Source organism: Mesoplodon mirus (assembly GCF_964341445.2).
Source record: "Mesoplodon mirus genome assembly, chromosome: 20".
In the NCBI taxonomy this organism is placed as follows: Eukaryota; Metazoa; Chordata; class Mammalia; order Artiodactyla; family Ziphiidae; genus Mesoplodon; species Mesoplodon mirus.
The window spans coordinates 23,395,187-23,408,806 of NC_138996.1; positions in this window are offsets into that span (position 1 = coordinate 23,395,187).

The window sequence follows — 13,620 nt, forward strand, 5'->3', positions numbered from 1 at the left end:
TCATGGCACTTGCCCAGAGCAAGTCACATGACAAAGCCATAGTCAGTGCAGGAGGGACTCCACAAGGGAGTGTGCACTGGACGGTGTGATCCATTGAAGGTCTTTATGGTAACAACCCATCACAAAAAAAGAAGTGTAGTATTAAGAAAGGAAGAGAAATTTCTCAAGATAAAGACATAGTTGAAAACTGAGAGGGAACATCAAATTCCAATAAACTTTAGAGAAACAGAAAGAAAGAGAGAGAGACAGAGACAGAGAAAAGCAGCTAATGACGAAGATTTCCTCCTTGACCTAACTTTCATCAGGCTCCTCTAAGCCCTCTTCTCAGTTAGGCCTCAGCCTTGGCCAGCCTGTAGCAAGAAGCCTGTGAAGTCAGTTTAGTGAAAATGCCTCCACCCTTGATACATGATCAAATTCCTTACTCACCACCCATGACATCTAAGACCTTGGCCTAACTTTACTAGCATGAATCCTATTGGGCCACTTTAGCAAAAATCCCTCTGCCCTCGATGTCTCTCCTCAGTAATTTTCCATCCACTAACCCTCTCACTCTGCTCATTGGCTATAAGTCCCCATTCATCCTTGTATTGAGAGTTGAGTTCAGCCTCTCCCCATTGTAATATTCTCTTCCTTGTTGCAAAAGTCTTGAATAAAGTCCCGTTTATCATTTTAACAAGTGTTAGAATAATTTGACTTTTACATTAAAAATATCCTGACCAAAGTATTTCATAATTTTTGTTATAAATACACAAAAATCAATTGATTTTTTAAATTTTCAGGCAATATACAATGGAAAAGGGGTTCCTATTCATAACAAATATATATACAGTTATCATGAATATATATACTTGATAAATCTTAAAACAGATGAAGAAAACTACAAAATTATATTGATGGGTATAAAAGAATTAAATAAACTGAGAGAAGTACTAATTTGGAAAGAATGATTAATGAAAAATATTATTCCTTCAAAAATGAATTTACCATTTTACCACAATGCTAACAACACAGAATATCAATGAAGCTCATGCTAAATACATATATGAAAGATTTTGAAGATTTTTTTTAAAGAAGAGAAATAAGTAAGGAAGTTAACCAAAGTTAGAGTATTATAAAAATACAATAACTAAAACAATTGCTAAAGTCAAAAGAATTAAAGCAATGGAAGAAAATGATCACAGAAAAACCTAGTATATATGAGAATTAATGAGATTAAAAGACAAAATATACAAATGATGAAGGGAGATTATTCACTAGTCAGTCAATAATTATTGTGACCTATGTACCAGCAATGTTCTGAGAGCTGGTGGTATGCTAGTGAACAAAATATACCAAAAAATCTCTTTTTTTTAACATGTCATTTATTATTTTGGGGAGTACTGGTTATTTAGAAAACAATTTATTTTGAAAATTACCCTACAGGTATTGCCAAAATAAAACATGGAATAAGAGGCTAAATGTTATCCTTAAATGGAGGCACTCAGTAATATTTGAATAAATAAATGCTTATTAGGATAATGAGAAAACTGGATATTTACTGATATTAAATTATTCTTTTTTTTTTTACATCTTCATTGGAGTATAATTGCTTTACAATGGTGTGTTAGTTTCTGCTCTATAACAAAGTGAATCAGCTATACATAAACATATAACCCCATAGACCCTCCCTCTTGCACTCCCTCCCACCCTCCCTATCCCACCTCTCTAGGTGGTCACAAAGCAGTGAGCTGATCTCCCTGTGCTATGTGGCTGCTTCCCACTACCTATCTATTTTACATTTGGTAAAATGTAAAATAGATATATGTCCATGCCACTCTCTCACTTTGTCCCAGCTTACCCTTCCCCCTCCCCATGTCCTCAAATCCATTCTCTACATCTGTGTCTTTATTCCTGTCCTGCCCCTAGGTTCTTCAGAACATTTTTAATTTTTTTTTAGGTTCCATATATATGTGTTAGCATACGGTATTTGTTTTTCTCTTTCTGACTTACTTCACTCTGTATGACAGTCTCTAGGTCCATCCACCTCACTACAAATAACTCAATTTCGTTTCTTTTTATGGCTGAGTAGTATTCCATTGTATATATGTGCCACATCTTCTTTATCCATTCATCTGTTGATGGACACTTAGGTTGCTTCCATGTCCTGGCTATTGTAAATAGAGCTGCAGTGAATATTGTGGTACATGACTCTTTTTGAATTATGGTTTTCTCAGGTAAATTATTCATTTTTAATATGTTTAAAGGCACTGTGGTTCTTTAAAAAATAAAGACCTTATCTTTAATGAATATATGCTGGATATTTACAGACAAAATGGAATATAATTCAAAATTACCCAGTTTAGGAGAGATGAGGGAGTGGATGAGGAATAGATTAAACAAGATTGGCAAAGTGTTGATAATTGTTGAAACCAAGTTGTGAATATATGGGGTTCATTGTACTATTTCTTAACTTTCATAATAGTTTAAGGTATAGTTATAGCATATTAATTACCAAGCATCATAGTTTGAACTATCAGTTATAAGGACAAAATAAAGACCAAAAAATAAAGGCTTGATATAAATCAAAATAGGAAAAATTTTAACAAAGTGATCCCCCAAATGATATCATGTATTAGAAAATAGCATGTGTATTTAGCTACCGCAATTTCTATTTCTACACTGAACACAATATTTTTGTTTCTAAAATGATTATCATCATGTTTTCCCCAAGTACACTGCAGCATATCTTAATTAACAGGAGTATTTCAATGATTAATTCTGCTACAATGGTAGGAAACTTGAAAAGGGGTTATTATAGTCCAAACTGATCAGAGGTTTTTATATCGCACTATTAAGTCTAACTTCTAAGTAATGACATGACTTAGTTCTATTGACTGAACCTGTTCCCTTTTTCCTTTTGAAAATGAATAATGTTTTGGTAGCTCCGTTGTCCTATTATTCAGGCTTAAATTTTTGGAGTCATCTTTTAATTCTCTTTCTTGTTAGCCCCTAAAGCCCAGTTTCTAAGTCCTGTAGATTCTAGCCCAAAAAGTCTTTCACACAATCCATTTCTTTGTATCACCAACATCAGAAACTTAGTTCAGGCCTCCTGAATGTTTGTAAAGCCTCTTTTGTCCTCAGTATCATTACACATTTTCCCCATGTGACTCATCCTAAAGCACAGATTAAATCATATTACTCTTTAATCCAAATTCAGATACGACTTCCCATTGCTTTTCCAAGGGAAATGCGGTAAATAGAGGGGAGAAGAAGAGGAATGGCATCAGAAAACCTGAATTCAAATCCTGACTATGGAACTTACCCACTATATTTCTTGAACTAGACAAAGTATAATCCAAAAGGAAATAATATAAATAAAAGAGTTCTGTGAAATCTTTAAATTGATTGTAAACCATCATGTTAGTGATTATATATGTATATAAATGATAATGCATCAGCTTACTATGTGGCAGGCACTGTTCTAGATACTGGGTATATACATCCATGAAAAGAGAGAAAAATCCCTACCATAGTGGGCTTTATATTTTAGTGGAGTGAGAGAGAAACAATAAACATGATAGACACAATAAATAACACACACGGGGGCTTCCCTGGTGGCGCAGTGGTTTGAGAGTCCGCCTGCTGATGCAGGGGACACGGGTTCGTGCCCCGTTCTGGGAAGATCCCACATGCCGTGGAGCAGCTGGGCCCGTGAGCCATGGCCATTGAGCCTGCGCGTCCGGAGCCTGTGCTCTGCAACGGGAGAGGCCACAACAGTGAGAGGCCCACGTACCACAAAACAAACAAACAAACAAAAATAACACACACGGTAAACAATACATTTCCAGATGTGTTAGAAGGTGGTAAATACTATGGAGAAGTAAAGAAAAGTCAGAGGAATTGAGAGTGCCATGGTCAAGGCAGGCCTCCCTGAGAAGGTGACATGGTGGCACAGGTTAAAGGAGAGAGGGAATGAGCCTGCAGAGAAGGTGTGAGGGGAGAGAAGATGGATATAAGATCACAGAGCACTAATGTGGGAGATAACCCAGAGAACCATATGAGCCACTAAAGCTCTTGGGCATTTACTCTGAGAGAAATGCAGCACCACTGGAGGTTTGTGAGCAGACGTGATATGATCCATCATACTTTTTTAAAAGATCACTATGGCAACTCTATTGAAAATAAACTCCAGTGAGTCAAGGTGGAAAGCAGGGAGACAAGTTAGGAGGCTACTGCAGTCACCCAGGTGAAAGACAATGATAGCTTAGAACAAAGTGATAGGAAGTAGGAAGTGGAAAGAAGTGGTTATATCCTTGAAATATTTTGAAAGTAGATCCAAAAGCTTCCCTCAAGGATTTATGTGGGGTATGAAAAAAATGAAGCCTGAGCAATTGGAAAGATGGGGTTTCCATTAACTGAGATGGGGAAATTTGCAGCGGATGGAGATCAGGAGTCCAGTACTGAACATGGTAAATTGGAGATGCTTAGAAAACACTGAAATGGAAATGCATTTACTCTCCTAAGTGATACAACCGTAACCAGTACCATACTAGGCACTTTATATGTATCATCTAATTTGAGATGATTCTCACAAGTTTATTCATAATTTTTACCCAGATGCTAATTAACTTGCCCCAGATCACTAAACTAAGAAAAGCAAAAGCTGGAATTTAAACCCTTCTCTTTGTCCAAAATCTGCACTCTTAGCCACTACTCTACCCAGTCCCATTACTAATAAATGGATAAATGATCCTGAAGTGTCATGTTTCTTAGAACTTATTACCTGACCCCAAACTGGCCAACTATTAAAATATAACAGTGGCTAAATTGGAATTAATTGCAAAAAAGTATCTGAACACCAACCAAGAGAACAATTTCCCAAAATTCACCACATTGTGCCCCAAGGCACAACAGGAAATCAAAATTTGACATAAGGCCAGCTTTAAAGCTTTCATCATTTTAATCTCCAAAGATTATTATTGCAACTTTAAGTAGCTTATGAGATTTACCTTCATAGGTCAGACCAAAAAGTCAGCAGCGATTTGGAGAAAGACCCTACCATTATGTTCAGTGACATTTTATATCGGCAGGAAGTAGCCATTTATGCAATTATTTTGTGTAATCCTTACATTCCTATTGGTATAAGCTAAAGAAAAGAAAATATATAAATATATATAAAGTGATCATGTTCCTTAGTGTGAAATTGGATGAAATGCTGTCTCACTGTGATCCCTTCTTTCCTCTAAAATGTAATTATGTCGCTGAAGTACCTACAACTAAGGGAAAATGAGAAAATAATTTTCTTGCGATGAACCAGGAAGCTTGAGATAGAAACATGTTCTCATTGTTTTCCCATTTTATTTCTCTGGGACTCAATTTCTACTGGAAATAGTGGCTATCTATAAAACCAATACAAAGACACAGCTACATTCCTTTAAAGACACTAGGAACTAAAGTGATACTCCTAAATTCAAAATTGCTGTCCCTATTTCATTAATAGTTGTAGTGACCATTAATTTTTGTCTCTTTTCCTATTTGACTTTGACCTGCCAATAAAAAATTTTAACTCTTGAATGGAAAAAAAAAAAAGAAAGAAAAAGCACATTGCTGTTATATTCTCTTAGATTTCATTTATTAGCCTAAAAATCCAAAAAGCTAAATTATAGAAAAATCCATAGGACTGGTTAATCTAAACAAAGATTAAAATTTTTAGGACCTATAAATGATATAATTTACACATAGTACTTATATCATGTCTATCTAAAATACTAAAAAGTTTATAGTCCTTAAGGTATCAATCCACTTCACACAGGCCTTGCAAAATTCTGAGAAAAGACGCCAGCTGATTCTCAACTCTGTGATTGAGAGTAAGTGATTAAGAACATAGAGGGTGTATTAGTCAAGGATTTCTGGAGATAGAAAATCAACATGAGATTAGATATAGATATAGATTTATTTTGAGGAATTGACTCACACAATTGTAAAAGCTGGCAAGTCTGAAATTTGCAGAGCAGACCAGCAGGCTGGAGACCCTGGCAGAGTTGATATTTCAGCTCAAGACCACAAGCTATCTGCCAGCTGAAGTCCCTCTTACTCTGGAAAACTCAATCTTTTTCTTTTAAGGCCTTCAACTGATTAGATGAGGCCTACATACATTTTCAAATTCTACTGATTTAAATGTTCACCTCATCTTTAAAAGACATTCACAGAGCCATCCAGACTGGTGTTTGACCAAATATGTGGGTTGACCATTGCCTACCTAGGTTGACAAATAAAACTAACCATCACAGGGAGCCTGGAAGACCTGATGATATAAGCAGAAAATACATAGATGGCATACAGGTGTCATAAACCAAAGTAGGTTCTTTAATTAGATGTACAGAGAGCAACAAACAACAACAATGAAAAATTAATGACTCAGTTTAGTTAACAACTTAAGTGGTATTAATTAGACCAGTAGATCTTAAAGTATGGCTCCCAGACCAAAAGCATCACCATCATAGGACCTTGTCTTGGGCCTCATCCCAGACCTCCTGAATAAGAAACTTGAGGGTGTGCCCCAGCAATCTGGGTTTTGACAAGCCCACTGGGTAATATTATTGCTAAAGTCAGAAAGCCAATGAATTAGACCATTGCATCACTACAGAATTCACACATTTCTATTTGTCTATTGCTTAATGTACCCAAACAGTATTTTCTCACCAACAATCATTTATAGAGTATCTACTATGTGCTGCGCTCTGTGCTATTACTAGCTTTGGGGGAGTAATACAGTGGTGGTGAGCAGAGAGAGGTGAGGCTGTCGAGAAAGATCTGGGCCAGTTTATCCCAGGTTTTATTTGCCATGTTAAGGTTTGTTTGTTTGTTTATGCTGACAACTTACTTGTAAAAATAGAAGTTCAATTACCAAGAAATAATTCTAATAGCACAGTGAAGTAGGATAACTGGGAAGTGATAGAAATGCCAGTTGGAAGAGGCATTGGGGAGCAAATAAATTAGTGCAGACAGGAAAGAAGAGGAAACGGGAATGATGATTGTAGAAATAGTCTCAGTAAGAATAAGTGATCAAACAGGTAAGAGGCGTGAAGAAGAGAATAAAGGATGATGTTAATGTTCATCTTAGAAGTGGTAACATGTCCGCACACGCACACATACATACATATACAATGCAAAGACTAAACAAAGTGAAAGATGATTTAGATATGAATGGGGAAATTGGAAATGAAAGGTAAATATCTAAGAATAAGTAAGAGCTTTGGGATTCTTGGGTATACAGGTTAAAGACTTGGGAGCAGATAAAATTGCACAGCGTAGAGAATATAAATTGTGATTTTTCAACCAACCTGAGTAGGGCGGAGAGGGGCAGAGGCTATGACTTTCATCCGAAATGTATTTGTTAAAGCATATTCCATACACCCGATGCACACTAACACAGGGAAATTTGACAATATCCCAGCTGAGGAGACATGCAGATTCAGAGCATCGCTGCACCGGATAATGCACAAATTAAAGGAGAGGATGGACTCCTGCAGTAAAACAGAGAACAAGGAGGATCAAGGTGGAATCCTATAGAAGACCAACAACTCCAGGAAAGGAAAGGGAAGAGGAGCTAATAAAGGAGGCTTAGAAGAAGCTGCAAAGAAAAGGGAGGAGGTGCAGCACTGAACAATGGTAAGAAAGCCAAGAGAGGAAGTGCTTAAACCAGCGGAAGCATGAAGGCAGCAGCGTCCTGATGAGGAATACCCATCGCTGTTGCACGTCCCAGCTGCCCACAATCCCAACAGTTTCAAGGAGCTAGAAGAGGAGAAATCATTTTCGAGCCATTTAACTCCCCTCATTCTCACTTTTCCTCCCTGCACAATGAGGAAAGCGGACTCAAAGACCCCTCTCCACAAGCTCCCAAATTCCAGGGCAGAGGTTCTGGAGATTAGGGAGAAAGAGGTTTGCAATGGGGTTCAGATTGCATTTTGAAGAATAACTCATGCAACATCAGTTCAGCTGCTTTGGGAAACTTTAAGAAATACAAGTCCTATAGTTGTTATCAGGTACACAGTTTCTCTTGTACAGTTTCTATCAGCATCTCCTCTGTGGTTTCCTGTCTCATGAAGTGCATGACACATTGTTTTACAAACACCTTGCAGGAGTCATCCCACCTCCTTGCAGGTATCTCCTGGGGCCCTTGGCTGCTTTCTCACGGAGGGGCCCGTCTGCTGCTCCTGTGGCTACCTTTATGGACTCTGGGACACCACAGCTGCCCCAGCCTCTCCTGGGGACCACCTGTCTCCATGATGGCCCCCACTGTACCTTCTTTGAGTACATCTCCTTAGACTGTCTTGCCCATGAAGAAGCAAATGTTAAAAAAAAAAATGTACATCACAAAATTATTTTGGTTAAAGCTGAAATCCAAATACTATCATGATTTGACAATTTAGGACACAGAATTCATTATTTTAAGAGTGATAATTCTTAATAGTTTTCCACAGAGCTGTGATAAACATCCACAAATAAAGCAGTCATTCTGAGCTAACTCTCAGTTAAGAATGATTTCTTTTACATTTTCTAATTTTCTTATAGCTTATTTTACTAATGCACTAATAATTTCCACTTTTCATATAATTTACAAAAATTGTTTTCCTTGATAGAATAATACTGAAAACAAGTGAGCCTCTGGTAACCAAAAAAATATATATATATATAGGGACTTACGGAACGATTCAAACATTCAAGGTACCAACACATACTCTTACACCTAACAGGAGTCATTTATATTTCATCACAAAAAGGGAACTATTTTGCTGACACCTCCAGGAGTGGTAATGAGATTAAGAAAGAGGTTTGTGAAGAGAATAAGGAACACTACTAAAACCCAGAAATTTCTCATTTTAATCAATGATTTTTAAATAGTAAACTAAGAAAAGATGTTGCTTCCAACCGTACCATGACTGAGGCATATATGGTTGGACAGTTTGAGAATGGAGTAGAACAAAAGGAATTTGGACTATTCTGAAAAAGTATTCCTGGTTAAATCCTACATCCAGCTGTAGGTAAGGGAAAACAATTGCTCTGGGAGACAGATGAGTTGGCTGCTTTTAAAACAGAAGGTGATGAGGACCAAAGGCAGGCAAATCATGGAGGGAACATAATAATATGTGAATAACATTACCAAAATCATGGGCAATAAATAAGTCCTTAATTAAAAAAAAATTTTTAATTAAAAAAAAAACTTTAGAATTCAATTTTCAATCTAAACTCCTTTTTGACGGCTTCAACATTTTTATTTTAATTTAATAAGAATCTTATGAAAAGTAAAGAAAAAGGGAATAGTTTAATAGAGGCAAGGTATGTTGTTCTTCTTGGAGTTCTGTAATATCATTTTTATTAGGCCCATGGTATAGAGACCAGGGTGTGTGTGTGTGTGTGTATGTGTGTATACAATCTATATTTAGATATATAGAAATATACAATCTATATATCCAGGTAAATAGATGATAGATACACATACAAATTAGGTGCCAAATTGTAACAAAACCAACATACCAAATTTTAAGCACTACTTATTGAATGTTGGACCAACTTTCTGACCTGATGCAGATGAGAAAACATTAAATGGAAGATTAGATCTGTACAAAACATTAAGTTTGTAATTATACAGTCCTAAAATTTCAATCATTCCATGATTTAAATGACTAATACAAATATTCCATGGCACTTACAATCAAGCTACTTAAAATAAATCATTGTTTTATTTATAGCTATTCTCAGTATCTAAACCAGTGTCAAACTGTGGGAAAGAAGGAAATTATTTTCAAACATATAGAAGCATCTACTGGCAAAAACTGATAGAAGCAATTCTTAACTATTTATTGAAACAAGAACTTCTATATGCCATATTTTACTAAGTCACTAAGAGTCAGGCTATAAATTTAAGTGGTTTGTAAATATTTTTTCTAAATTTTATTTTTTTATTATAAATTTTCTTTCCTTCCTTGAGAGCATCCCAAATTAGTAAGGTTCTATACTTAATCATACTACAAATAAATAATGTTATTCTGTGTTCGGTCTTGGCACAGGGTCTATGGTGGCATAAATATCATTATATCTAATTATCTTAATTTATGATTACTCAAAAATTTGTATCAGGGACACACAAAACAGAATGAAATAAAATGTGATCAGTGCTGACTTCTTATGCATGAAATATTCCGTATTAAATTATTCTCACGTGGGGTGACCTACATAGCAATTAAGAAATCTTTGCGCTATTAAGGAAACAGTTCTCTTTCATCATTGTTCAAGAACTTGGGGTTCTACATTTTAGGGACCTTCCAAACAGAATTTTTTTAGTTTAGTGGGAATATAAGTATAATCATAGAATCCTAAAAGGATAAATATATTTACATAAAAGAGAAAAGAATATACTCAATAATGAGATTAATATTTAGAATTAAAGTACAATTAAAACTGTATTTTTGCAGGCAATGAAATTTTTCTTCTAATATTCCTTTACACTATCAGTAGCACAAAACCTCATAATTTTCTTGGTCTTTATATTATTATTATATTATAGTTTAATATTGTAATATTATTTTTATATTATAACTTGTAATGAGAAGATATTATTCCAAAATGTAAGGTGTTCAAAATATACACCAGTACTCTCTGGCTAAATAAAACTAGTTATTGCTTCTACTGTGAAACTCACATAATACAATTTATTTTCTAAATTTTCTGAACCAAGTCTCTCATAAGAAACAAACATCTAGGATTACCATTAAACATGGATATGTTTTGAAAGAGGCTAATCTTACTTGAGTCAAATTAAATAGGGTTAGACATGAAAGTCCGAATGAATAGTCTATTTCCTGTTCCGTCTCAGCAGAGTAGCTGCCTAGAGCGGCTGTGAGTCTGCAGCTGTCATCTTCCTCAGCGCTTGACTGATGAAGGAATCTTTTGTTCTACTGATAAGTGATACATTGTGCACCGCTCAGGTGCCCAGAACAAAAAGTGTAGAGCACACAATGAGCCTCTCTCCAGCCAGTTTTAAGACGCATAAAAGGAAAACTAGCTTTACCTGAGATGTGTTTCTTTCAATGAAACTCTCCTTGCCCATTCTAAAGAAAAATATCATTCTGTCTGTTTTTAAAAGCTGGCTCTATAGTTTGCTCCTCCCTCGCCCCCCTCCTTCATTCTGGGACAAAAGCAACAGGAACAGAAGGTCTTTCTTACTAAAATGCTGAAGTTGGGTAAATTGCTGGCTTTTTGAAGGGGACACTGCTGGAGTGATTATCTAAGATAAATTGTCTCAATGTGTCTAAACAATTAGAATCATTTAAATAACCATTGATTCTGTTTAGTTATCAATGTAGAAAGACGATTTTTAAACCTTTTCTATATGTTCTTAAATTCACCTAAAATGTTTTATCTTTACTCAACATTTCTAAATGGAAAAAAAGTGTATAATATAAATAAATGTAATTTCATAAACATGAATTAGAATATATAAATAAATTATAGTGAATAAATTAAAACTTACAAGAATACTTTTAATTTAAAATCAGTGTATGATATATAATGTTTAATGAAATCTTGTCTTATATTTAAAGAAAATATTAGTATTTTTCTAGAGATATTGTCAAACGGAAGCCAAGCAGGATACTGTGAGGTCTTCTCCAATGACAAGACCTCTCTGTGTCCCCCGTTTTTTTTTTTGGTTTTTTTTTTTTTGCGGTACGCAGGCCTCTCACTGTTGTGGCCTCTCCCGTTGCAGAGCACAGGCTCCAGACGCAGAGGCTCAGTGGCCATGGCTCACGGGCCTAGCCGCTCGGCAGCATGTGGGATCTTCCCGGACTGGGGCACGAACCCGTGTCCCCTGCATCGGCAGGCTGACTCTCAACCACTGTGCCACCAGGGAAGCCCCATATATACATTTTATACACAGCATAAATGTGTATAAAATGTTTATACATTTCATATATAAGTGCCTCGTGGGCAGAATTTGTATTTATTAACCTATAAATCTCAAGAGCCTAGAATAAAGCCTGGCAAACAGTGTATCATAAATATTTGCTTAATTAATTAATTAATTGGCAAGGAGATGGTAGATACAAATCTTTAAATTATGTAGAAGATTCTATAATTTCTACTTAGTTAAATCTTGAATATTAGCATTGATTCTTTTTATTATTTTATTCTAAATATTAACCAAAATAAGTTAAATATTTCTTTGTTTGCATTTGATTCCAAGTTCTACAATAAATTAGCATATCATGGGCTAGGTTATATTTTTGGCATCATTTTCTGGAATTCATCCTTCTAGAGACCTAGAAAATTAAAGGAATTAGAATTCTAAAATGTTCAACACTTCTATTAGAGCTTACAAAATTTAAATAATGAACATATTAGTGCATCAACACATGAGATGACTACTTCCCTTTATTCATTTTGTAGCATTAAAAATGTCAAAAATCAAAAGGTTCTAATCTTACTACATGTTGCCTTAAGTTTGGGCAATAGAGAAAGAAGAGAAACAAAAGCAACAGTTCTTCATATGTTTACTATCACGTTTTACTAGGACTATCAAGGTCAAATGCTTGTCAATGTCTTAAATTTAGATAACAAGTTGGGATTTTCTTAGACAAGTTTATTTCTTTTGGTAAAATCTGAAGGCCACAGCTGTCCTCCAGGGTCATTTGGAAGCTCTTAAGTGAACCTGGATGCACCACCTCTTTCAAATCTTTATCTCAAGTCATATACTTAGTAAAAGAAAGTGTATTGTATGATAAAATCCTGCTGTAACAAGGGAAAATCCAAAATCTATATTGAAGATCACATGTGAAGTTCATCTTTTGAAATAAAAACACTCCTTTCTGAACATCACAGCAAGCTCCCAATAAATGTGGGACTCAATATTAACATCTTACTAATGGGTAATAAGAAAGAAAATGCTATTGTGAGAACATGCATACGTATATACATATATACATACAGAGAGAGAGAGAGAGAGAGAGAGAGAGAGAGTCTGATTAAGGAAAAGAGGAAAACAGTAGAGTTTTTTTTCAGTCAACTTTTACTCCCTTACACTCCTACAATTATATACACCATTAAAATTCCATAATTCAGTGGCTAAAAAACTCACCTTACAAAACAAAGAAGCTGAAAGAAGCATTTTCAAACATCTGTGAGAACTTAACCACCAGCTTGAGCCAGATTCTATTCCTTCTGTTCTATTTATTTTTGAATCCATCATCTTGGGATCATAGAAACACTGTTTTGTGTTGCTTAGTTTTTCTATCCATATATGTAGGAAACTGAACCATCCTAACCTGTATTGCTCATGTGGGAAAGACACCTATACAAATATGAAGAACAGCATCCTACTTTTCCTAAGAAACAGCTGCAAAGTCTGTAGACTGACAAACTGGCAGGTCATAAGTAACCAATTAATGCCTCTGTATTTCAGTTTCCTAGTCTGTAAAATAAAGAAGATACCAAATCACTCATGGTCTTGAGGATTGCAATATGAGATGCAACATGAAAACACACTTTATAAATTCTGAGGTATTATACAAATATTTTATACTCATACTATAATGAGACTTTATTAGTAGATATGATAGAATCTATCAGTCAAGTTTTCTTCAA